Genomic DNA, 26,129 nt, shown 5'->3' with positions numbered 1-26,129 from the left:
TGCACGGTGGCCGTATCTCTAATTTGTGTTATTTTTACAGTTACAGATTGGGGATGATAATAATGTGAATTTTTGTTTGTGTTAGTTGTTTTTAAGACAAGCCTTAGTGTTATGCACTATACATCGGGGGGAAAAATGTGTGCTTTTTTCCTGTCGATTTTGCCGTCAAGTGTCAGGGCAAATTGGTTCTCTTTGCCGAGGTGAGGAAAAGACAGGGTGTGCTCTTGTTTTCTGGACTCAATCAAAATAATTTTGATTTGAGCTCTAATTTGCGTTATTTTTACAGTTACAGATTGGGGATGATAATAATGTGAATTTTTGTTTGAATAAGTTGTTTTTAAGACAAGCATTATTGTTATGCTATAGGTATCAATGGGAAAAATGGTGCTTATTTCCAACTTGTGGAACTGCCATGAATGCGACTCTGTGCCTATTTATGGTGTAAAAATTCCCTGGACCCTCCATTAAAATAGCCTTGCAAATAAATGACGGTTGACTAACACAGACAGTAACGTGAGTTTACAAAGTTCTCTGAGGAACAGAGTTTTGTAGAAAAGTCGACGAAGATGGGATTCGAACCCATGCGTGCAGAGAATAATGGATTAGCAGTCCATCGCCTTAACCACTCGGCCACCTCGTCTAACAGTGGCGCACGCATGCTGTTTGACGCAGTCGGTGAAGTGCACGGTGGCCGTATCTCTAATTTGTGTTATTTTTACAGTTACAGATTAGGGATGATAATAATGTGAATTTTTGTTTGTGTTAGTTGTTTTTAAGACAAGCCTTAGTGTTATGCACTACACATCGGGGGGAAAAATGTGTGCTTTTTTCCTGTCGATTTTGCCGTCAAGTGTCAGGGCAAATTGGTTCTCTTTGCCGAGGTGAGGAAAAGACAGGGTGTGCTCTTGTTTTCTGGACTCAATAAAAATAATTTTGATTTGAGCTCTAATTTGCGTTATTTTTACTGTTACAGATTGGGGATTATAATAATGTGAATTTTTGTTTGAATAAGTTGTTTTTAAGACAAGCATTATTGTTATGCTATAGGTATCAATGGGAAAAATGGTGCTTATTTCCAACTTGTGGAACTGCCATGAATGCGACTCTGTGCCTATTTATGGTGTAAAAATTCCCTGGACCCTCCATTAAAATAGCCTTGCAAATAAATGACGGTTGACTAACACAGACAGTAATGTGAGTTTACAAAGTTCTCTGAGGAACAGAGTTTTGTAGAAAAGTCGACGAAGATGGGATTCTCTTTGCCGAGGTGAGGAAAAGACAGGGTGTGCTCTTGTTTTCTGGACTCAATCAAAATAATTTTGATTTGAGCTCTAATTTGCATTATTTTTACAGTTAAAAATTGGGGATGATAATAATGTGAATTTTTGTTTGAATAAGTTGTTTTTAAGACAAGCATTATTGTTATGCTATAGGTATCAATGGGAAAAATGGTGCTTATTTCCAACTTGTGGAACTGCCATGAATGCGACTCTGTGCCTATTTATGGTGTAAAAATTCCCTGGACCCTCCATTAAAATAGCCTTGCAAATAAATGACAGTTGACTAACACAGACAGTAACGTGAGTTTACAAAGTTCTCTGAGGAACAGAGTTTTGTAGAAAAGTCGACGAAGATGGGATTCAAACCCATGCGTGCAGAGCACAATCGCCTTAACCACTCGGCCACCTCGTCTGACAGTGGCGCACGCATGCTGTTAGACGCAGTCGGTGAAGTGCACGGTGGCCGTATCTCTAATTTGTGTTATTTTTACAGTTACAGATTGGGGATGATAATAATGTGAATTTTTGTTTGTGTTAGTTATTTTTAAGACAAGCCTTAGTGTTATGCACTACACATCGGGGGGAAAAATGTGTGCTTTTTTCCTGTCGATTTTGCCGTCAAGTGTCAGGGCAAATTGGTTCTCTTTGCCGAGGTGAGGAAAAGACAGGGTGTGCTCTTGTTTTCTGGACTCAATCAAAATAATTTTGATTTGAGCTCTAATTTGCGTTATTTTTACAGTTACAGATTGGGGATGATAATAATGTGAATTTTTGTTTGAATAAGTTGTTTTTAAGACAAGCATTATTGTTATGCTATAGGTATCAATGGGAAAAATGGTGCTTATTTCCAACTTGTGGAACTGCCATGAATGCGACTCTGTGCCTATTTATGGTGTAAAAATTCCCTGGACCCTCCATTAAAATAGCCTTGCAAATAAATGACAGTTAACTAACACAGACAGTAACGTGAGTTTACAAAGTTCTCTGAGGAACAGAGTTTTGTAGAAAAGTCGACGAAGATGGGATTCGAACCGATGCGTGCAGAGCACAATGGATTAGCAGTCCATCGCCTTAACCACTCGGTCACCTCGTCTGACAGTGGCGCACGCATGCTGTTAGACGCAGTCGGTGAAGTGCACGGTGGCCGTATCTCTAATTTGTGTTATTTTGACAGTTACAGATTGGGGATGATAATAATGTGAATTTTTGTTTGTGTTAGTTATTTTTAAGACAAGCCTTAGTGTTATGCACTACACATCGGGGGGGAAAATGTGTGCTTTTTTCCTGTCGATTTTGCCGTCAAGTGTCAGGGCAAATTGGTTCTCTTTGCCGAGGTGAGGAAAAGACAGGGTGTGCTCTTGTTTTCTGGACTCAATCAAAATAATTTTGATTTGAGCTCTAATTTGCGTTATTTTTACAGTTACAGATTGGGGATGATAATAATGTGAATTTTTGTTTGAATAAGTTGTTTTTAAGACAAGCATTATTGTTATGCTATAGGTATCAATGGGAAAAATGGTGCTTATTTCCAACTTGTGGAACTGCCATGAATGCGACTCTGTGCCTATTTATGGTGTAAAAACTCCCTGGACCCTCCATTAAAATAGCCTTGCAAATAAATGACAGTTAACTAACACAGACAGTAACGTGAGTTTACAAAGTTCTCTGAGGAACAGAGTTTTGTAGAAAAGTCGACGAAGATGGGATTCGAACCCATGCGTGCAGAGCACAATGGATTAGCAGTCCATCGTCTTAACCACTCGGTCACCTCGTCTGACAGTGGCGCACGCATGCTGTTAGACGCAGTCGGTGAAGTGCACGGTGGCCGTATCTCTAATTTGTGTTATTTTTACAGTTACAGATTGGGGATGATAATAATGTGAATTTTTGTTTGTGTTAGTTGTTTTTAAGACAAGCCTTAGTGTTATGCACTACACATCGGGGGGAAAAATGTGTGCTTTTTTCCTGTCGATTTTGCCGTCAAGTGTCAGGGCAAATTGGTTCTCTTTGCCGAGGTGAGGAAAAGACAGGGTGTGCTCTTGTTTTCTGGACTCAATCAAAATAATTTTGATTTGAGCTCTAATTTGCGTTATTTTTACAGTTACAGATTGGGGATGATAATAATGTGAATTTTTGTTTGAATAAGTTGTTTTTAAGACAAGCATTATTGTTATGCTATAGGTATCAATGGGAAAAATGGTGCTTATTTCCAACTTGTGGAACTGCCATGAATGCGACTCTGTGCCTATTTATGGTGTAAAAATTCCCTGGACCCTCCATTAAAATAGCCTTGCAAATAAATGACGGTTGACTAACACAGACAGTAACGTGAGTTTACAAAGTTCTCTGAGGAACAGAGTTTTGTAGAAAAGTCGACGAAGATGGGATTCGAACCCATGCGTGCAGAGCACAATGGATTAGCAGTCCATCGCCTTAACCACTCGGCCACCTCGTCTAACAGTGGCGCACGCATGCTGTTTGACGCAGTCGGTGAAGTGCACGGTGGCCGTATCTCTAATTTGTGTTATTTTTACAGTTACAGATTGGGGATGATAATAATGTGAATTTTTGTTTGTGTTAGTTGTTTTTAAGACAAGCCTTAGTGTTATGCACTACACATCGGGGGGAAAAATGTGTGCTTTTTTCCTGTCGATTTTGCCGTCAAGTGTCAGGGCAAATTGGTTCTCTTTGCCGAGGTGAGGAAAAGACAGGGTGTGCTCTTGTTTTCTGGACTCAATCAAAATAATTTTCATTTGAGCTCTAATTTGCGTTATTTTTACAGTTACAGATTGGGGATGATAATAATGTGAATTTTTGTTTGTGTTAGTTGTTTTTAAGACAAGCCTTAGTGTTATGCACTACACATCGGGGGGAAAAATGTGTGCTTTTTTCCTGTCGATTTTGCCGTCAAGTGTCAGGGCAAATTGGTTCTCTTTGCCGAGGTGAGGAAAAGACATGGTGTGCTCTTGTTTTCTGGACTCAATCAAAATAATTTTGATTTGAGCTCTAATTTGCGTTATTTTTACAGTTACAGATTGGGGATGATAATAATGTGAATTTTTGTTTGAATAAGTTGTTTTTAAGACAAGCATTATTGTTATGCTATAGGTATCAATGGGAAAAATGGTGCTTATTTCCAACTTGTGGAACTGCCATGAATGCGACTCTGTGCCTATTTATGGTGTAAAAATTCCCTGGACCCTCCATTAAAATAGCCTTGCAAATAAATGACGGTTGACTAACACAGACAGTAACGTGAGTTTACAAAGTTCTCTGAGGAACAGAGTTTTGTAGAAAAGTCGACGAAGATGGGATTCTCTTTGCCGAGGTGAGGAAAAGACAGGGTGTGCTCTTGTTTTCTGGACTCAATCAAAATAATTTTGATTTGAGCTCTAATTTGCATTATTTTTACAGTTAAAAATTGGGGATGATAATAATGTGAATTTTTGTTTGAATAAGTTGTTTTTAAGACAAGCATTATTGTTATGCTATAGGTATCAATGGGAAAAATGGTGCTTATTTCCAACTTGTGGAACTGCCATGAATGCGACTCTGTGCCTATTTATGGTGTAAAAATTACCTGGACCCTCCATTAAAATAGCCTTGCAAATAAATGACAGTTGACTAACACAGACAGTAACGTGAGTTTACAAAGTTCTCTGAGGAACAGAGTTTTGTAGAAAAGTCGACGAAGATGGGATTCGAACCCATGCGTGCAGAGCACAATGGATTAGCAGTCCATCGCCTTAACCACTCGGCCACCTCGTCTGACAGTGGCGCACGCATGCTGTTAGACGCAGTCGGTGAAGTGCACGGTGGCCGTATCTCTAATTTGTGTTATTTTTACAGTTACAGATTGGGGATGATAATAATGTGAATTTTTGTTTGTGTTAGTTGTTTTTAAGACAAGCCTTAGTGTTATGCACTACACATCGGGGGGAAAAATGTGTGCTTTTTTCCTGTCGATTTTGCCGTCAAGTGTCAGGGCAAATTGGTTCTCTTTGCCGAGGTGAGGAAAAGACAGGGTGTGCTCTTGTTTTCTGGACTCAATCAAAATAATTTTGATTTGAGCTCTAATTTGCGTTATTTTTACAGTTACAGATTGGGGATGATAATAATGTGAATTTTTGTTTGAATAAGTTGTTTTTAAGACAAGCATTATTGTTATGCTATAGGTATCAATGGGAAAAATGGTGCTTATTTCCAACTTGTGGAACTGCCATGAATGCGACTCTGTGCCTATTTATGGTGTAAAAATTCCCTGGACCCTCCATTAAAATAGCCTTGCAAATAAATGACAGTTGACTAACACAGACAGTAACGTGAGTTTACAAAGTTCTCTGAGGAACAGAGTTTTGTAGAAAAGTCGACGAAGATGGGATTCGAACCGATGCGTGCAGAGCACAATGGATTAGCAGTCCATCGCCTTAACCACTCGGTCACCTCGTCTGACAGTGGCGCACGCATGCTGTTAGACGCAGTCGGTGAAGTGCACGGTGGCCGTATCTCTAATTTGTGTTATTTTTACAGTTACAGATTGGGGATGATAATAATGTGAATTTTTGTTTGTGTTAGTTGTTTTTAAGACAAGCCTTAGTGTTATGCACTACACATCGGGGGGAAAAATGTGTGCTTTTTTCCTGTCGATTTTGCCGTCAAGTGTCAGGGCAAATTGGTTCTCTTTGCCGAGGTGAGGAAAAGACAGGATGTGCTCTTGTTTTCTGGACTCAATCAAAATAATTTTGATTTGAGCTCTAATTTGCGTTATTTTTACAGTTACAGATTGGGGATGATAATAATGTGAATTTTTGTTTGTGTTAGTTGTTTTTAAGACAAGCCTTAGTGTTATGCACTACACATCGGGGGGAAAAATGTGTGCTTTTTTCCTGTCGATTTTGCCGTCAAGTGTCAGGGCAAATTGGTTCTCTTTGCCGAGGTGAGGAAAAGACAGGGTGTGCTCTTGTTTTCTGGACTCAATCAAAATAATTTTGATTTGAGCTCTAATTTGCGTTATTTTTACAGTTACAGATTGGGGATGATAATAATGTGAATTTTTGTTTGAATAAGTTGTTTTAAGACAAGTCTTAGTGTTATGCACTACACATCGGGGGGAAAAATGTGTGCTTTTTTCCTGTCGATTTTGCCGTCAAGTGTCAGGGCAAATTGGTTCTCTTTGCCGAGGTGAGGAAAAGACATGGTGTGCTCTTGTTTTCTGGACTCAATCAAAATAATTTTGATTAAAGCTCTAATTTGCGTTATTTTTACAGTTACAGATTGGGGATGATAATAATGTGAATTTTTGTTTGAATAAGTTGTTTTTAAGACAAGCATTATTGTTATGCTATAGGTATCAATGGGAAAAATGGTGCTTATTTCCAACTTGTGGAACTGCCATGAATGCGACTCTGTGCCGATTTATGGTGTAAAAATTCCCTGGACCCTCCATTAAAATAGCCTTGCAAATAAATGACAGTTGACTAACACAGACAGTAACGTGAGTTTACAAAGTTCTCTGAGGAACAGAGTTTTGTAGAAAAGTCGACGAAGATGGGATTCGAACCCATGCGTGCAGAGCACAATGGATTAGCAGTCCATCGCCTTAACCACTCGGCCACCTCGTCTGACAGTGGCGCACGCATGCTGTTAGACGCAGTCGGTGAAGTGCACGGTGGCCGTATCTCTAATTTGTGTTATTTTTACAGTTACAGATTGGGGATGATAATAATGTGAATTTTTGTTTGTGTTAGTTGTTTTTAAGACAAGCCTTAGTGTTATGCACTACACATCGGGGGGAAAAATGTGTGCTTTTTTCCTGTCGATTTTGCCGTCAAGTGTCAGGGCAAATTGGTTCTCTTTGCCGAGGTGAGGAAAAGACAGGATGTGCTCTTGTTTTCTGGACTCAATCAAAATAATTTTGATTTGAGCTCTAATTTGCGTTATTTTTACAGTTACAGATTGGGGATGATAATAATGTGAATTTTTGTTTGAATAAGTTGTTTTTAAGACAAGCATTATTGTTATGCTATAGGTATCAATGGGAAAAATGGTGCTTATTTCCAACTTGTGGAACTGCCATGAATGCGACTCTGTGCCTATTTATGGTGTAAAAATTCCCTGGACCCTCCATTAAAATAGCCTTGCAAATAAATGACAGTTGACTAACACAGACAGTAACGTGAGTTTACAAAGTTCTCTGAGGAACAGAGTTTTGTAGAAAAGTCGACGAAGATGGGATTCGAACCGATGCGTGCAGAGCACAATGGATTAGCAGTCCATCGCCTTAACCACTCGGTCACCGGCGCACGCATGCTGTTAGACGCAGTCGGTGAAGTGCACGGTGGCCGTATCTCTAATTTGTGTTATTTTTACAGTTACAGATTGGGGATGATAATAATGTGAATTTTTGTTTGTGTTAGTTGTTTTTAAGACAAGCCTTAGTGTTATGCACTACACATCGGGGGGAAAAATGTGTGCTTTTTTCCTGTCGATTTTGCCGTCAAGTGTCAGGGCAAATTGGTTCTCTTTGCCGAGGTGAGGAAAAGACATGGTGTGCTCTTGTTTTCTGGACTCAATCAAAATAATTTTGATTTGAGCTCTAATTTGCGTTATTTTTACAGTTACAGATTGGGGATGATAATAATGTGAATTTTTGTTTGAATAAGTTGTTTTTAAGACAAGCATTATTGTTATGCTATAGGTATCAATGGGAAAAATGGTGCTTATTTCCAACTTGTGGAACTGCCATGAATGCGACTCTGTGCCTATTTATGGTGTAAAAATTCCCTGGACCCTCCATTAAAATAGCCTTGCAAATAAATGACAGTTGACTAACACAGACAGTAACGTGAGTTTACAAAGTTCTCTGAGGAACAGAGTTTTGTAGAAAAGTCGACGAAGATGGGATTACGAACCCATGCGTGCAGAGCACAATGGATTAGCAGTCCATCGCCTTAACCACTCGGCCACCTCGTCTGACAGTGGCGCACGCATGCTGTTAGACGCAGTCGGTGAAGTGCACGGTGGCCGTATCTCTAATTTGTGTTATTTTTACAGTTACAGATTGGGGATGATAATAATGTGAATTTTTGTTTGTGTTAGTTGTTTTTAAGACAAGCCTTAGTGTTATGCACTACACATCGGGGGGAAAAATGTGTGCTTTTTTCCTGTCGATTTTGCCGTCAAGTGTCAGGGCAAATTGGTTCTCTTTGCCGAGGTGAGGAAAAGACAGGGTGTGCTCTTGTTTTCTGGACTCAATCAAAATAATTTTGATTTGAGCTCTAATTTGCGTTATTTTTACAGTTACAGATTGGGGATGATAATAATGTGAATTTTTGTTTGAATAAGTTGTTTTTAAGACAAGCATTATTGTTATGCTATAGGTATCAATGGGAAAAATGGTGCTTATTTCCAACTTGTGGAACTGCCATGAATGCGACTCTGTGCCTATTTATGGTGTAAAAATTCCCTGGACCCTCCATTAAAATAGCCTTGCAAATAAATGACAGTTGACTAACACAGACAGTAACGTGAGTTTACAAAGTTCTCTGAGGAACAGAGTTTTGTAGAAAAGTCGACGAAGATGGGATTCGAACCCATGCGTGCAGAGCACAATGGATTAGCAGTCCATCGCCTTAACCACTCGGTCACCTCGTCTGACAGTGGCGCACGCATGCTGTTAGACGCAGTCGGTGAAGTGCACGGTGGCCGTATCTCTAATTTGTGTTATTTTTACAGTTACAGATTGGGGATGATAATAATGTGAATTTTTGTTTGTGTTAGTTGTTTTTAAGACAAGCCTTAGTGTTATGCACTACACATCGGGGGGGAAAATGTGTGCTTTTTTCCTGTCGATTTTGCCGTCAAGTGTCAGGGCAAATTGGTTCTCTTTGCCGAGGTGAGGAAAAGACAGGGTGTGCTCTTGTTTTCTGGACTCAATCAAAATAATTTTGATTTGAGCTCTAATTTGCGTTATTTTTACAGTTACAGATTGGGGATGATAATAATGTGAATTTTTGTTTGAATAAGTTGTTTTAAGACAAGCATTATTGTTATGCTATAGGTATCAATGGGAAAAATGGTGCTTATTTCCAACTTGTGGAACTGCCATGAATGCGACTCTGTGCCTATTTATGGTGTAAAAATTCCCTGGACCCTCCATTAAAATAGCCTTGCAAATAAATGACGGTTGACTAACACAGACAGTAACGTGAGTTTACAAAGTTCTCTGAGGAACAGAGTTTTGTAGAAAAGTCGACGAAGATGGGATTCGAACCCATGCGTGCAGAGAATAATGGATTAGCAGTCCATCGCCTTAACCACTCGGCCACCTCGTCTAACAGTGGCGCACGCATGCTGTTTGACGCAGTCGGTGAAGTGCACGGTGGCCGTATCTCTAATTTGTGTTATTTTTACAGTTACAGATTGGGGATGATAATAATGTGAATTTTTGTTTGTGTTAGTTGTTTTTAAGACAAGCCTTAGTGTTATGCACTACACATCGGGGGGAAAAATGTGTGCTTTTTTCCTGTCGATTTTGCCGTCAAGTGTCAGGGCAAATTGGTTCTCTTTGCCGAGGTGAGGAAAAGACAGGGTGTGCTCTTGTTTTCTGGACTAAATCAAAATAATTTTGATTTGAGCTCTAATTTGCGTTATTTTTACAGTTAGAGATTGGGGATGATAATAATGTGAATTTTTGTTTGTGTTAGTTGTTTTTAAGACAAGCCTTAGTGTTATGCACTACACATCGGGGGGGAAAATGTGTGCTTTTTTCCTGTCGATTTTGCCGTCAAGTGTCAGGGCAAATTGGTTCTCTTTGCCGAGGTGAGGAAAAGACATGGTGTGCTCTTGTTTTCTGGACTCAATCAAAATAATTTTGATTTGAGCTCTAATTTGCATTATTTTTACAGTTAAAAATTGGGGATGATAATAATGTGAATTTTTGTTTGAATAAGTTGTTTTTAAGACAAGCATTATTGTTATGCTATAGGTATCAATGGGAAAAATGGTGCTTATTTCCAACTTGTGGAACTGCCATGAATGCGACTCTGTGCCTATTTATGGTGTAAAAATTCCCTGGACCCTCCATTAAAATAGCCTTGCAAATAAATGACAGTTGACTAACACAGACAGTAACGTGAGTTTACAAAGTTCTCTGAGGAACAGAGTTTTGTAGAAAAGTCGACGAAGATGGGATTCGAACCCATGCGTGCAGAGCACAATGGATTAGCAGTCCATCGCCTTAACCACTCGGCCACCTCGTCTGACAGTGGCGCACGCATGCTGTTAGACGCAGTCGGTGAAGTGCACGGTGGCCGTATCTCTAATTTGTGTTATTTTTACAGTTACAGATTGGGGATGATAATAATGTGAATTTTTGTTTGTGTTAGTTGTTTTTAAGACAAGCCTTAGTGTTATGCACTACACATCGGGGGGAAAAATGTGTGCTTTTTTCCTGTCGATTTTGCCGTCAAGTGTCAGGGCAAATTGGTTCTCTTTGCCGAGGTGAGGAAAAGACAGGGTGTGCTCTTGTTTTCTGGACTCAATCAAAATAATTTTGATTTGAGCTCTAATTTGCGTTATTTTTACAGTTACAGATTGGGGATGATAATAATGTGAATTTTTGTTTGAATAAGTTGTTTTTAAGACAAGCATTATTGTTATGCTATAGGTATCAATGGGAAAAATGGTGCTTATTTCCAACTTGTGGAACTGCCATGAATGCGACTCTGTGCCTATTTATGGTGTAAAAATTCCCTGGACCCTCCATTAAAATAGCCTTGCAAATAAATGACGGTTGACTAACACAGACAGTAACGTGAGTTTACAAAGTTCTCTGAGGAACAGAGTTTTGTAGAAAAGTCGACGAAGATGGGATTCTCTTTGCCGAGGTGAGGAAAAGACAGGGTGTGCTCTTGTTTTCTGGACTCAATCAAAATAATTTTGATTTGAGCTCTAATTTGCGTTATTTTTACAGTTACAGATTGGGGATGATAATAATGTGAATTTTTGTTTGAATAAGTTGTTTTTAAGACAAGCATTATTGTTATGCTATAGGTATCAATGGGAAAAATGGTGCTTATTTCCAACTTGTGGAACTGCCATGAATGCGACTCTGTGCCTATTTATGGTGTAAAAATTCCCTGGAACCTCCATTAAAATAGCCTTGCAAATAAATGACGGTTGACTAACACAGACAGTAACGTGAGTTTACAAAGTTCTCTGAGGAACAGAGTTTTGTAGAAAAGTCGACGAAGATGGGATTCAAACCCATGCGTGCAGAGCACAATGGATTAGCAGTCCATCGCCTTAACCACTCGGCCACCTCGTCTAAAAGTGGCGCACGCATGCTGTTTGATGCAGTCGGTGAAGTGCACGGTGGCCGTATCTCTAATTTGTGTTATTTTTACAGTTACAGATTGGGGATGATAATATGTGAATTTTTGTTTGTGTTAGTTGTTTTTAAGACAAGCCTTAGTGTTATGCACTACACATCGGGGGGAAAAATGTGTGCTTTTTTCCTGTCGATTTTGCCGTCAAGTGTCAGGGCAAATTGGTTCTCTTTGCCGAGGTGAGGAAAAGACAGGGTGTGCTCTTGTTTTCTGGACTCAATCAAAATAATTTTGATTTGAGCTCTAATTTGCGTTATTTTTACAGTTACAGATTGGGGATGATAATAATGTGAATTTTTGTTTGTGTTAGTTGTTTTTAAGACAAGCCTTAGTGTTATGCACTACACATCGGGGGGGAAAATGTGTGCTTTTTTCCTGTCGATTTTGCCGTCAAGTGTCAGGGCAAATTGGTTCTCTTTGCCGAGGTGAGGAAAAGACATGGTGTGCTCTTGTTTTCTGGACTCAATCAAAATAATTTTGATTTGAGCTCTAATTTGCGTTATTTTTACAGTTACAGATTGGGGATGATAATAATGTGAATTTTTGTTTGAATAAGTTGTTTTTAAGACAAGCATTATTGTTATGCTATAGGTATCAATGGGAAAAATGGTGCTTATTTCCAACTTGTGGAACTGCCATGAATGCGACTCTGTGCCTATTTATGGTGTAAAAATTCCCTGGACCCTCCATTAAAATATCCTTGCAAATAAATGACAGTTGACTAACACAGACAGTAACGTGAGTTTACAAAGTTCTCTGAGGAACAGAGTTTTGTAGAAAAGTCGACGAAGATGGGATTCGAACCGATGCGTGCAGAGCACAATGGATTAGCAGTCCATCGCCTTAACCACTCGGTCACCTCGTCTGACAGTGGCGCACGCATGCTGTTAGACGCAGTCGGTGAAGTGCACGGTGGCCGTATCTCTAATTTGTGTTATTTTTACAGTTACAGATTGGGGATGATAATAATGTGAATTTTTGTTTGTGTTAGTTGTTTTTAAGACAAGCCTTAGTGTTATGCACTACACATCGGGGGGAAAAATGTGTGCTTTTTTCCTGTCGATTTTGCCGTCAAGTGTCAGGGCAAATTGGTTCTCTTTGCCGAGGTGAGGAAAAGACAGGGTGTGCTCTTGTTTTCTGGACTCAATCAAAATAATTTTGATTTGAGCTCTAATTTGCGTTATTTTTACAGTTACAGATTGGGGATGATAATAATGTGAATTTTTGTTTGAATAAGTTGTTTGAAGACAAGCATTATTGTTATGCTATAGGTATCAATGGGAAAAATGGTGCTTATTTCCAACTTGTGGAACTGCCATGAATGCGACTCTGTGCCTATTTATGGTGTAAAAATTCCCTGGACCCTCCATTAAAATAGCCTTGCAAATAAATGACAGTTGACTAACACAGACAGTAACGTGAGTTTACAAAGTTCTCTGAGGAACAGAGTTTTGTAGAAAAGTCGACAAAGATGGGATTCGAACCGATGCGTGCAGAGCACAATGGATTAGCAGTCCATCGCCTTAACCACTCGGTCACCTCGTCTGACAGTAGCGCACGCATGCTGTTAGACGCAGTCGGTGAAGTGCACGGTGGCCGTATCTCTAATTTGTGTTATTTTTACAGTTACAGATTGGGGATGATAATAATGTGAATTTTTGTTTGTGTTAGTTGTTTTTAAGACAAGCCTTAGTGTTATGCACTACACATCGGGGGGGAAAATGTGTGCTTTTTTCCTGTCGATTTTGCCGTCAAGTGTCAGGGCAAATTGGTTCTCTTTGCCAAGGTGAGGAAAAGACAGGGTGTGCTCTTGTTTTCTGGACTCAATCAAAATAATTTTGATTTGAGCTCTAATTTGCGTTATTTTTACAGTTACAGATTGGGGATGATAATAATGTGAATTTTTGTTTGAATAAGTTGTTTTAAGACAAGCATTATTGTTATGCTATAGGTATCAATGGGAAAAATGGTGCTTATTTCCAACTTGTGGAACTGCCATGAATGCGACTCTGTGCCTATTTATGGTGTAAAAATTCCCTGGACCCTCCAATAAAATAGCCTTGCAAATAAATGACGGTTGACTAACACAGACAGTAACGTGAGTTTACAAAGTTCTCTGAGGAACAGAGTTTTGTAGAAAAGTCGACGAAGATGGGATTCGAACCCATGCGTGCAGAGAATAATGGATTAGCAGTCCATCGCCTTAACCACTCGGCCACCTCGTCTAACAGTGGCGCACGCATGCTGTTTGACGCAGTCGGTGAAGTGCACGGTGGCCGTATCTCTAATTTGTGTTATTTTTACAGTTACAGATTGGGGATGATAATAATGTGAATTTTTGTTTGTGTTAGTTGTTTTTAAGACAAGCCTTAGTGTTATGCACTACACATCGGGGGGAAAAATGTGTGCTTTTTTCCTGTCGATTTTGCCGTCAAGTGTCAGGGCAAATTGGTTCTCTTTGCTGAGGTGAGGAAAAGACAGGGTGTGCTCTTGTTTTCTGGACTAAATCAAAATAATTTTGATTTGAGCTCTAATTTGCGTTATTTTTACAGTTACAGATTGGGGATGATAATAATGTGAATTTTTGTTTGTGTTAGTTGTTTTTAAGACAAGCCTTAGTGTTATGCACTACACATCGGGGGGGAAAATGTGTGCTTTTTTCCTGTCGATTTTGCCGTCAAGTGTCAGGGCAAATTGGTTCTCTTTGCCGAGGTGAGGAAAAGACATGGTGTGCTCTTGTTTTCTTGACTCAATCAAAATAATTTTGATTTGAGCTCTAATTTGCGTTATTTTTACAGTTAAAGATTGGGGATGATAATAATGTGAATTTTTGTTTGAATAAGTCGTTTTTAAGACAAGCATTATTGTTATGCTATAGGTATCAATGGGAAAAATGGTGCTTATTTCCAACTTGTGGAACTGCCATGAATGCGACTCTGTGCCTATTTATGGTGTAAAAATTCCCTGGACCCTCCATTAAAATAGCCTTGCAAATAAATGACGGTTGACTAACACAGACAGTAACGTGAGTTTACAAAGTTCTCTGAGGAACAGAGTTTTGTAGAAAAGTCGACGAAGATGGGATTCTCTTTGCCGAGGTGAGGAAAAGACAGGGTGTGCTCTTGTTTTCTGGACTCAATCAAAATAATTTTGATTTGAGCTCTAATTTGCGTTATTTTTACAGTTACAGATTGGGGATGATAATAATGTGAATTTTTGTTTGAATAAGTTGTTTTTAAGACAAGCATTATTGTTATGCTATAGGTATCAATGGGAAAAATGGTGCTTATTTCCAACTTGTGGAACTGCCATGAATGCGACTCTGTGCCTATTTATGGTGTAAAAATTCCCTGGAACCTCCATTAAAATAGCCTTGCAAATAAATGACGGTTGACTAACACAGACAGTAACGTGAGTTTACAAAGTTCTCTGAGGAACAGAGTTTTGTAGAAAAGTCGACGAAGATGGGATTCAAACCCATGCGTGCAGAGCACAATGGATTAGCAGTCCATCGCCTTAACCACTCGGCCACCTCGTCTAACAGTGGCGCACGCATGCTGTTTGATGCAGTCGGTGAAGTGCACGGTGGCCGTATCTCTAATTTGTGTTATTTTTACAGTTACAGATTGGGGATGATAATAATGTGAATTTTTGTTTGTGTTAGTTGTTTTTAAGACAAGCCTTAGTGTTATGCACTACACATCGGGGGGAAAAATGTGTGCTTTTTTCCTGTCGATTTTGCCGTCAAGTGTCAGGGCAAATTGGTTCTCTTTGCCGAGGTGAGGAAAAGACAGGGTGTGCTCTTGTTTTCTGGACTCAATCAAAATAATTTTGATTTGAGCTCTAATTTGCGTTATTTTTACAGTTACAGATTGGGGATGATAATAATGTGAATTTTTGTTTGAATAAGTTGTTTGAAGACAAGCATTATTGTTATGCTATAGGTATCAATGGGAAAAATGGTGCTTATTTCCAACTTGTGGAACTGCCATGAATGCGACTCTGTGCCTATTTATGGTGTAAAAATTCCCTGGACCCTCCATTAAAATATCCTTGCAAATAAATGACAGTTGACTAACACAGACAGTAACGTGAGTTTACAAAGTTCTCTGAGGAACAGAGTTTTGTAGAAAAGTCGACGAAGATGGGATTCGAACCGATGCGTGCAGAGCACAATGGATTAGCAGTCCATCGCCTTAACCACTCGGTCACCTCGTCTGACAGTGGCGCACGCATGCTGTTAGACGCAGTCGGTGAAGTGCACGGTGGCCGTATCTCTAATTTGTGTTATTTTTACAGTTACAGATTGGGGATGATAATAATGTGAATTTTTGTTTGTGTTAGTTGTTTTTAAGACAAGCCTTAGTGTTATGCACTACACATCGGGGGGAAAAATGTGTGCTTTTTTCCTGTCGATTTTGCCGTCAAGTGTCAGGGCAAATTGGTTCTCTTTGCCGAGGTGAGGAAAAGACAGGGTGTGCTCTTGTTTTCTGGACTCAATCAAAATAATTTTGATTTGAGCTCTAATTTGCGTTATTTTTACAGTTACAGATTGGGGATGATAATAATGTGAATTTTTGTTTGAATAAGTTGTTTGAAGACAAGCATTATTGTTATGCTATAGGTATCAATGGGAAAAATTGTGCTTATTTCCAACTTGTGGAACTGCCATGAATGCGACTCTGTGCCTATTTATGGTGTAAAAATTCCCTGGACCCTCCATTAAAATAGCCTTGCAAATAAATGACAGTTGACTAACACAGACAGTAACGTGAGTTTACAAAGTTCTCTGAGGAACAGAGTTTTGTAGAAAAGTCGACAAAGATGGGATTCGAACCGATGCGTGCAGAGCACAATGGATTAGCAGTCCATCGCCTTAACCACTCGGTCACCTCGTCTGACAGTAGCGCACGCATGCTGTTAGACGCAGTCGGTGAAGTGCACGGTGGCCGTATCTCTAATTTGTGTTATTTTTACAGTTACAGATTGGGGATGATAATAATGTGAATTTTTGTTTGTGTTAGTTGTTTTTAAGACAAGCCTTAGTGTTATGCACTACACATCGGGGGGGAAAATGTGTGCTTTTTTCCTGTCGATTTTGCCGTCAAGTGTCAGGGCAAATTGGTTCTCTTTGCCAAGGTGAGGAAAAGACAGGGTGTGCTCTTGTTTTCTGGACTCAATCAAAATAATTTTGATTTGAGCTCTAATTTGCGTTATTTTTACAGTTACAGATTGGGGATGATAATAATGTGAATTTTTGTTTGAATAAGTTGTTTTAAGACAAGCATTATTGTTATGCTATAGGTATCAATGGGAAAAATGGTGCTTATTTCCAACTTGTGGAACTGCCATGAATGCGACTCTGTGCCTATTTATGGTGTAAAAATTCCCTGGACCCTCCATTAAAATAGCCTTGCAAATAAATGACGGTTGACTAACACAGACAGTAACGTGAGTTTACAAAGTTCTCTGAGGAACAGAGTTTTGTAGAAAAGTCGACGAAGATGGGATTCGAACCCATTCGTGCAGAGAATAATGGATTAGCAGTCCATCGCCTTAACCACTCGGCCACCTCGTCTAACAGTGGCGCACGCATGCTGTTTGACGCAGTCGGTGAAGTGCACGGTGGCCGTATCTCTAATTTGTGTTATTTTTACAGTTACAGATTGGGGATGATAATAATGTGAATTTTTGTTTGTGTTAGTTGTTTTTAAGACAAGCCTTAGTGTTATGCACTACACATCGGGGGGAAAAATGTGTGCTTTTTTCCTGTCGATTTTGCCGTCAAGTGTCAGGGCAAATTGGTTCTCTTTGCTGAGGTGAGGAAAAGACAGGGTGTGCTCTTGTTTTCTGGACTAAATCAAAATAATTTTGATTTGAGCTCTAATTTGCGTTATTTTTACAGTTACAGATTGGGGATGATAATAATGTGAATTTTTGTTTGTGTTAGTTGTTTTTAAGACAAGCCTTAGTGTTATGCACTACACATCGGGGGGGAAAATGTGTGCTTTTTTCCTGTCGATTTTGCCGTCAAGTGTCAGGGCAAATTGGTTCTCTTTGCCGAGGTGAGGAAAAGACATGGTGTGCTCTTGTTTTCTGGACTCAATCAAAATAATTTTGATTTGAGCTCTAATTTGCGTTATTTTTACAGTTAAAGATTGGGGATGATAATAATGTGAATTTTTGTTTGAATAAGTTGTTTTTAAGACAAGCATTATTGTTATGCTATAGGTATCAATGGGAAAAATGGTGCTTATTTCCAACTTGTGGAACTGCCATGAATGCGACTCTGTGCCTATTTATGGTGTAAAAATTCCCTGGACCCTCCATTAAAATAGCCTTGCAAATAAATGACGGTTGACTAACACAGACAGTAACGTGAGTTTACAAAGTTCTCTGAGGAACAGAGTTTTGTAGAAAAGTCGACGAAGATGGGATTCTCTTTGCCGAGGTGAGGAAAAGACAGGGTGTGCTCTTGTTTTCTGGACTCAATCAAAATAATTTTGATTTGAGCTCTAATTTGCGTTATTTTTACAGTTACAGATTGGGGATGATAATAATGTGAATTTTTGTTTGAATAAGTTGTTTTTAAGACAAGCATTATTGTTATGCTATAGGTATCAATGGGAAAAATGGTGCTTATTTCCAACTTGTGGAACTGCCATGAATGCGACTCTGTGCCTATTTATGGTGTAAAAATTCCCTGGAACCTCCATTAAAATAGCCTTGCAAATAAATGACGGTTGACTAACACAGACAGTAACGTGAGTTTACAAAGTTCTCTGAGGAACAGAGTTTTGTAGAAAAGTCGACGAAGATGGGATTCAAACCCATGCGTGCAGAGCACAATGGATTAGCAGTCCATCGCCTTAACCACTCGGCCACCTCGTCTAACAGTGGCGCACGCATGCTGTTTGATGCAGTCGGTGAAGTGCACGGTGGCCGTATCTCTAATTTGTGTTATTTTTACAGTTACAGATTGGGGATGATAATAATGTGAATTTTTGTTTGTGTTAGTTGTTTTTAAGACAAGCCTTAGTGTTATGCACTACACATCGGGGGGAAAAATGTGTGCTTTTTTCCTGTCGATTTTGCCGTCAAGTGTCAGGGCAAATTGGTTCTCTTTGCCGAGGTGAGGAAAAGACAGGGTGTGCTCTTGTTTTCTGGACTCAATCAAAATAATTTTGATTTGAGCTCTAATTTGCATTATTTTTACAGTTACAGATTGGGGATGATAATAATGTGAATTTTTGTTTGTGTTAGTTGTTTTTAAGACAAGCCTTAGTGTTATGCACTACACATCGGGGGGGGAAATGTGTGCTTTTTTCCTGTCGATTTTGCCGTCAAGTGTCAGGGCAAATTGGTTCTCTTTGCCGAGGTGAGGAAAAGACATGGTGTGCTCTTGTTTTCTGGACTCAATCAAAATAATTTTGATTTGAGCTCTAATTTGCATTATTTTTACAGTTAAAAATTGGGGATGATAATAATGTGAATTTTTGTTTGAATAAGTTGTTTTTAAGACAATCATTATTGTTATGCTATAGGTATCAATGGGAAAAATGGTGCTTGTGGAACTGCCATGAATGCGACTCTGTGCCTATTTATGGTGTAAAAACTCCCTGGACCCTCCATTAAAATAGCCTTGCAAATAAATGACGGTTGACTAACACAGACAGTAACGTGAGTTTACAAAGTTCTCTGAGGAACAGAGTTTTGTAGAAAAGTCGACGAAGATGGGATTCGAACCCATGCGTGCAGAGCACAATGGATTAGCAGTCCATCGCCTTAACCACTCGGCCACCTCGTCTAACAGTGGCACACGCATGCTGTTTGACGCAGTCGGTGAAGTGCACGGTGGCCGTATCTCTAATTTGTGTTATTTTTACAGTTACAGATTGGGGATGATAATAATGTGAATTTTTGTTTGTGTTAGTTGTTTTTAAGACAAGCCTTAGTGTTATGCACTACACATCGGGGGGAAAAATGTGTGCTTTTTTCCTGTCGATTTTGCCGTCAAGTGTCAGGGCAAATTGGTTCTCTTTGCCGAGGTGAGGAAAAGACAGGGTGTGCTCTTGTTTTCTGGACTCAATCAAAATAATTTTGATTTGAGCTCTAATTTGCGTTATTTTTACAGTTACAGATTGGGGATGATAATAATGTGAATTTTTGTTTGAATAAGTTGTTTTTAAGACAAGCATTATTGTTATGCTATAGGTATCAATGGGAAAAATGGTGCTTATTTCCAACTTGTGGAACTGCCATGAATGCGACTCTGTGCCTATTTATGGTGTAAAAATTCCCTGGACCCTCCATTAAAATAGCCTTGCAAATAAATGACGGTTGACTAACACAGACAGTAACGTGAGTTTACAAAGTTCTCTGAGGAACAGAGTTTTGTAGAAAAGTCGACGAAGATGGGATTCTCTTTGCCGAGGTGAGGAAAAGACAGGGTGTGCTCTTGTTTTCTGGACTCAATCAAAATAATTTTGATTTGAGCTCTAATTTGCATTATTTTTACAGTTAAAAATTGGGGATGATAATAATGTGAATTTTTGTTTGAATAAGTTGTTTTTAAAACAAGCATTATTGTTATGCTATAGGTATCAATGGGAAAAATGGTGCTTTTTTCCAACTTGTGGAACTGCCATGAATGCGACTCTGTGCCTATTTATGGTGTAAAAATTCCCTGGACCCTCCATTAAAATAGCCTTTCAAATAAATGACGGTTGACTAACACAGACAGTAACGTGAGTTTACAAAGTTCTCTGAAGAACAGAGTTTTGTAGAAAAGTCGACGAAGTTGGGATTCTAACCCATGCATGCAGAGCACAATGGATTAGCAGTCCATCGCCTTAACTACTCGGCCACCTCGTCTGACAATGGCGCACGCATGCTGTTAGACGCAGTCGGTGAAGTGCACGGTGGCCGTATCTCTAATTTGTGTTATTTTTACAGTTACAGATTGGGGATGATAATAATGTGAATTTTTGTTTGTGTTAGTTGTTTTTAAGACAAGCCTTAGTGTTATGCACTACACATCGGGGGAAAAAATGTGTGCTTTTTTCCTGTCGATTTTGCCGTCAAGTGTCAGGGCAAATTGGTTCTCTTTGACGAGGTGAGGAAAAGACAGGGTGTGCTCTTGTTTTCTGGACTCAATCAAAATAATTTTGATTTGAGCTCTAATTTGCGTTATTTTTACAGTTACAGATTGGGGATGATAATAATGTGAATTTTTGTTTGAATAAGTTGTTTTTAAGACAAGCATTATTGTTATGCTATAGGTATCAATGGGAAAAATTGTGCTTATTTCCAACTTGTGGAACTGCCATGAATGCGACTCTGTGCCTATTTATGGTGTAAAAATTCCCTGGACCCTCCATTAAAATAGCCTTGCAAATAAATGACAGTTGACTAACACAGACAGTAACGTGAGTTTACAAAGTTCTCTGAGGAACAGAGTTTTGTAGAAAAGTCGACGAAGATGGGATTCTCTTTGCCGAGGTGAGGAAAAGACAGGGTGTGCTCTTGTTTTCTGGACTCAATCAAAATAATTTTGATTTGAGCTCTAATTTGCATTATTTTTACAGTTAAAAATTGGGGATGATAATAATGTGAATTTTTGTTTGAATAAGTTGTTTTTAAAACAAGCATTATTGTTATGCTATAGGTATCAATGGGAAAAATGGTGCTTTTTTCCAACTTGTGGAACTGCCATGAATGCGACTCTGTGCCTATTTATGGTGTAAAAATTCCCTGGACCCTCCATTAAAATAGCCTTGCAAATAAATGACGGTTGACTAACACAGACAGTAATGTGAGTTTACAAAGTTATCTGAAGAACAGAGTTTTGTAGAAAAGTCGACGAAGTTGGGATTCTAACCCATGCATGCAGAGCACAATGGATTAGCAGTCCATCGCCTTAACTACTCGGCCACCTCGTCTGACAATGGCGCACGCATGCTGTTAGACGCAGTCGGTGAAGTGCACGGTGGCCGTATCTCTAATTTGTGTTATTTTTACAGTTACAGATTGGGGATGATAATAATGTGAATTTTTGTTTGTGTTAGTTGTTTTTAAGACAAGCCTTAGTGTTATGCACTACACATCGGGGGAAAAAATGTGTGCTTTTTTACTGTCGATTTTGCCGTCAAGTGTCAGGGCAAATTGGTTCTCTTTGACGAGGTGAGGAAAAGACAGGGTGTGCTCTTGTTTTCTGGACTCAATCAAAATAATTTTGATTTGAGCTCTAATTTGCGTTATTTTTACAGTTACAGATTGGGGATGATAATAATGTGAATTTTTGTTTGAATAAGTTGTTTTTAAGACAAGCATTATTGTTATGCTATAGGTATCAATGGGAAAAATGGTGCTTATTTCCAACTTGTGGAACTGCCATGAATGCGACTCTGTGCCTATTTATGGTGTAAAAATTCCCTGGACCCTCCATTAAAATAGCCTTGCAAATAAATGACAGTTGACTAACACAGACAGTAACGTGAGTTTACAAAGTTCTCTGAGGAACAGAGTTTTGTAGAAAAGTCGACGAAGATGGGATTCGAACCCATGCGTGCAGAGCACAATGGATTAGCAGTCCATCGCCTTAACCACTCGGCCACCTCGTCTGACAGTGGTGCACGCATGCTGTTAGACGCAGTCGGTGAAGTGCACGGTGGCCGTATCTCTAATTTGTGTTATTTTTACAGTTACAGATTGGGGATGATAATAATGTGAATTTTTGTTTGTGTTAGTTGTTTTTAAGACAAGCCTTAGTGTTATGCACTACACATCGGGGGGGGAAATGTGTGCTTTTTTCCTGTCGATTTTGCCGTCAAGTGTCAGGGCAAATTGGTTCTCTTTGCCGAGGTGAGGAAAAGACAGGGTGTGCTCTTGTTTTCTGGACTCAATCAAAATAATTTTGATTTGAGCTCTAATTTGCATTATTTTTACAGTTAAAAATTGGGGATGATAATAATGTGAATTTTTGTTTGAATAAGTTGTTTTTAAGACAATCATTATTGTTATGCTATAGGTATCAATGGGAAAAATGGTGCTTATTTCCAACTTGTGGAACTGCCATGAATGCGACTCTGTGCCTATTTATGGTGTAAAAACTCCCTGGACCCTCCATTAAAATAGCCTTGCAAATAAATGACGGTTGACTAACACAGACAGTAACGTGAGTTTACAAAGTTCTCTGAGGAACAGAGTTTTGTAGAAAAGTCGACGAAGATGGGATTCGAACCCATGCGTGCAGAGCACAATGGATTAGCAGTCCATCGCCTTAACCACTCGGCCACCTCGTCTAACAGTGGCACACGCATGCTGTTTGACGCAGTCGGTGAAGTGCACGGTGGCCGTATCTCTAATTTGTGTTATTTTTACAGTTACAGATTGGGGATGATAATAATGTGAATTTTTGTTTGTGTTAGTTGTTTTTAAGACAAGCCTTAGTGTTATGCACTACACATCGGGGGGAAAAATGTGTGCTTTTTTCCTGTCGATTTTGCCGTCAAGTGTCAGGGCAAATTGGTTCTCTTTGCCGAGGTGAGGAAAAGACAGGGTGTGCTCTTGTTTTCTGGACTCAATCAAAATAATTTTGATTTGAGCTCTAATTTGCGTTATTTTTACAGTTACAGATTGGGGATGATAATAATGTGAATTTTTGTTTGAATAAGTTGTTTTTAAGACAAGCATTATTGTTATGCTATAGGTATCAATGGGAAAAATGGTGCTTATTTCCAACTTGTGGAACTGCCATGAATGCGACTCTGTGCCTATTTATGGTGTAAAAATTCCCTGGACCCTCCATTAAAATAGCCTTGCAAATAAATGACGGTTGACTAACACAGACAGTAACGTGAGTTTACAAAGTTCTCTGAGGAACAGAGTTTTGTAGAAAAGTCGACGAAGATGGGATTCTCTTTGCCGAGGTGAGGAAAAGACAGGGTGTGCTCTTGTTTTCTGGACTCAATCAAAATAATTTTGATTTGAGCTCTAATTTGCATTATTTTTACAGTTAAAAATTGGGGATGATAATAATGTGAATTTTTGTTTGAATAAGTTGTTTTTAAAACAAGCATTATTGTTATGCTATAGGTATCAATGGGAAAAATGGTGCTTTTTTCCAACTTGTGGAACTGCCATGAATGCGACTCTGTGCCTATTTATGGTGTAAAAATTCCCTGGACCATCCATTAAAATAGCCTTTCAAATAAATGACGGTTGACTAACACAGACAGTAACGTGAGTTTACAAAGTTCTCTGAAGAACAGAGTTTTGTAGAAAAGTCGACGAAGTTGGGATTCTAACCCATGCATGCAGAGCACAATGGATTAGCAGTCCATCGCCTTAACTACTCGGCCACCTCGTCTGACAATGGCGCACGCATGCTGTTAGACGCAGTCGGTGAAGTGCACGGTGGCCGTATCTCTAATTTGTGTTATTTTTACAGTTACAGATTGGGGATGATAATAATGTGAATTTTTGTTTGTGTTAGTTGTTTTTAAGACAAGCCTTAGTGTTATGCACTACACATCGGGGGAAAAAATGTGTGCTTTTTTCCTGTCGATTTTGCCGTCAAGTGTCAGGGCAAATTGGTTCTCTTTGACGAGGTGAGGAAAAGACAGGGTGTGCTCTTGTTTTCTGGACTCAATCAAAATAATTTTGATTTGAGCTCTAATTTGCGTTATTTTTACAGTTACAGATTGGGGATGATAATAATGTGAATTTTTGTTTGAATAAGTTGTTTTTAAGACAAGCATTATTGTTATGCTATAGGTATCAATGGGAAAAATTGTGCTTATTTCCAACTTGTGGAACTGCCATGAATGCGACTCTGTGCCTATTTATGGTGTAAAAATTCCCTGGACCCTCCATTAAAATAGCCTTGCAAATAAATGACAGTTGACTAACACAGACAGTAACGTGAGTTTACAAAGTTCTCTGAGGAACAGAGTTTTGTAGAAAAGTCGACGAAGATGGGATTCTCTTTGCCGAGGTGAGGAAAAGACAGGGTGTGCTCTTGTTTTCTGGACTCAATCAAAATAATTTTGATTTGAGCTCTAATTTGCATTATTTTTACAGTTAAAAATTGGGGATGATAATAATGTGAATTTTTGTTTGAATAAGTTGTTTTTAAAACAAGCATTATTGTTATGCTATAGGTATCAATGGGAAAAATGGTGCTTTTTTCCAACTTGTGGAACTGCCATGAATGCGACTCTGTGCCTATTTATGGTGTAAAAATTCCCTGGACCCTCCATTAAAATAGCCTTGCAAATAAATGACGGTTGACTAACACAGACAGTAACGTGAGTTTACAAAGTTCTCTGAAGAACAGAGTTTTGTAGAAAAGTCGACGAAGTTGGGATTCTAACCCATGCATGCAGAGCACAATGGATTAGCAGTCCATCGCCTTAACTACTCGGCCACCTCGTCTGACAATGGCGCACGCATGCTGTTAGACGCAGTCGGTGAAGTGCACGGTGGCCGTATCTCTAATTTGTGTTATTTTTACAGTTACAGATTGGGGATGATAATAATGTGAATTTTTGTTTGTGTTAGTTGTTTTTAAGACAAGCCTTAGTGTTATGCACTACACATCGGGGGAAAAAATGTGTGCTTTTTTCCTGTCGATTTTGCCGTCAAGTGTCAGGGCAAATTGGTTCTCTTTGACGAGGTGAGGAAAAGACAGGGTGTGCTCTTGTTTTCTGGACTCAATCAAAATAATTTTGATTTGAGCTCTAATTTGCGTTATTTTTACAGTTACAGATTGGGGATGATAATAATGTGAATTTTTGTTTGAATAAGTTGTTTTTAAGACAAGCATTATTGTTATGCTATAGGTATCAATGGGAAAAATGGTGCTTATTTCCAACTTGTGGAACTGCCATGAATGCGACTCTGTGCCTATTTATGGTGTAAAAATTCCCTGGACCCTCCATTAAAATAGCCTTGCAAATAAATGACAGTTGACTAACACAGACAGTAACGTGAGTTTACAAAGTTCTCTGAGGAACAGAGTTTTGTAGAAAAGTCGACGAAGATGGGATTCGAACCGATGCGTGCAGAGCACAATGGATTAGCAGTCCATCGCCTTAACCACTCGGCCACCTCGTCTGACAGTGGCGCACGCATGCTGTTAGACGCAGTCGGTGAAGTGCACGGTGGCCGTATCTCTAATTTGTGTTATTTTTACAGTTACAGATTGGGGATGATAATAATGTGAATTTTTGTTTGTGTTAGTTGTTTTTAAGACAAGCCTTAGTGTTATGCACTACACATCGGGGGGAAAAATGTGTGCTTTTTTCCTGTCGATTTTGCCGTCAAGTGTCAGGGCAAATTGGTTCTCTTTGCCGAGGTGAGGAAAAGACAGGGTGTGCTCTTGTTTTCTGGACTCAATCAAAATAATTTTGATTTGAGCTCTAATTTGCGTTATTTTTACAGTTACAGATTGGGGATG

General features: G+C 39.1%; 7 non-coding genes across 7 annotated transcripts; all 7 read right to left on the bottom strand.

The window, feature by feature from the left end:
* Positions 1-3,653: 3,653 nt before the first annotated feature.
* Positions 3,654-3,735, bottom strand: TRNAS-GCU (transfer RNA serine (anticodon GCU)). The gene has a single exon. It is a non-coding gene; the product is annotated as a tRNA-Ser (tRNA).
* Positions 3,736-4,966: 1,231 nt separating this feature from the next.
* Positions 4,967-5,048, bottom strand: TRNAS-GCU (transfer RNA serine (anticodon GCU)). Its single transcript has one exon. It is a non-coding gene; the product is annotated as a tRNA-Ser (tRNA).
* Positions 5,049-6,819: 1,771 nt separating this feature from the next.
* Positions 6,820-6,901, bottom strand: TRNAS-GCU (transfer RNA serine (anticodon GCU)). Its single transcript has one exon. It is a non-coding gene; the product is annotated as a tRNA-Ser (tRNA).
* A 3,557-nt stretch (positions 6,902-10,458) lies between these two features.
* On the bottom strand, positions 10,459-10,540 carry TRNAS-GCU (transfer RNA serine (anticodon GCU)). The gene has a single exon. It is a non-coding gene; the product is annotated as a tRNA-Ser (tRNA).
* An 8,853-nt stretch (positions 10,541-19,393) lies between these two features.
* On the bottom strand, positions 19,394-19,475 carry TRNAS-GCU (transfer RNA serine (anticodon GCU)). Its single transcript has one exon. It is a non-coding gene; the product is annotated as a tRNA-Ser (tRNA).
* Positions 19,476-22,208: 2,733 nt separating this feature from the next.
* Positions 22,209-22,290, bottom strand: TRNAS-GCU (transfer RNA serine (anticodon GCU)). Its single transcript has one exon. It is a non-coding gene; the product is annotated as a tRNA-Ser (tRNA).
* Positions 22,291-22,889: 599 nt separating this feature from the next.
* Positions 22,890-22,971, bottom strand: TRNAS-GCU (transfer RNA serine (anticodon GCU)). The gene has a single exon. It is a non-coding gene; the product is annotated as a tRNA-Ser (tRNA).
* Positions 22,972-26,129: the final 3,158 nt, after the last annotated feature.

The sequence above is a fragment of the Pelobates fuscus genome, chromosome 1 (assembly GCF_036172605.1).
Source record: "Pelobates fuscus isolate aPelFus1 chromosome 1, aPelFus1.pri, whole genome shotgun sequence".
NCBI classification, from domain to species: Eukaryota; Metazoa; Chordata; class Amphibia; order Anura; family Pelobatidae; genus Pelobates; species Pelobates fuscus.
Note: the sequence above shows the minus strand (reverse complement) of the source record. Positions and strands in the feature narration are given on the sequence as shown.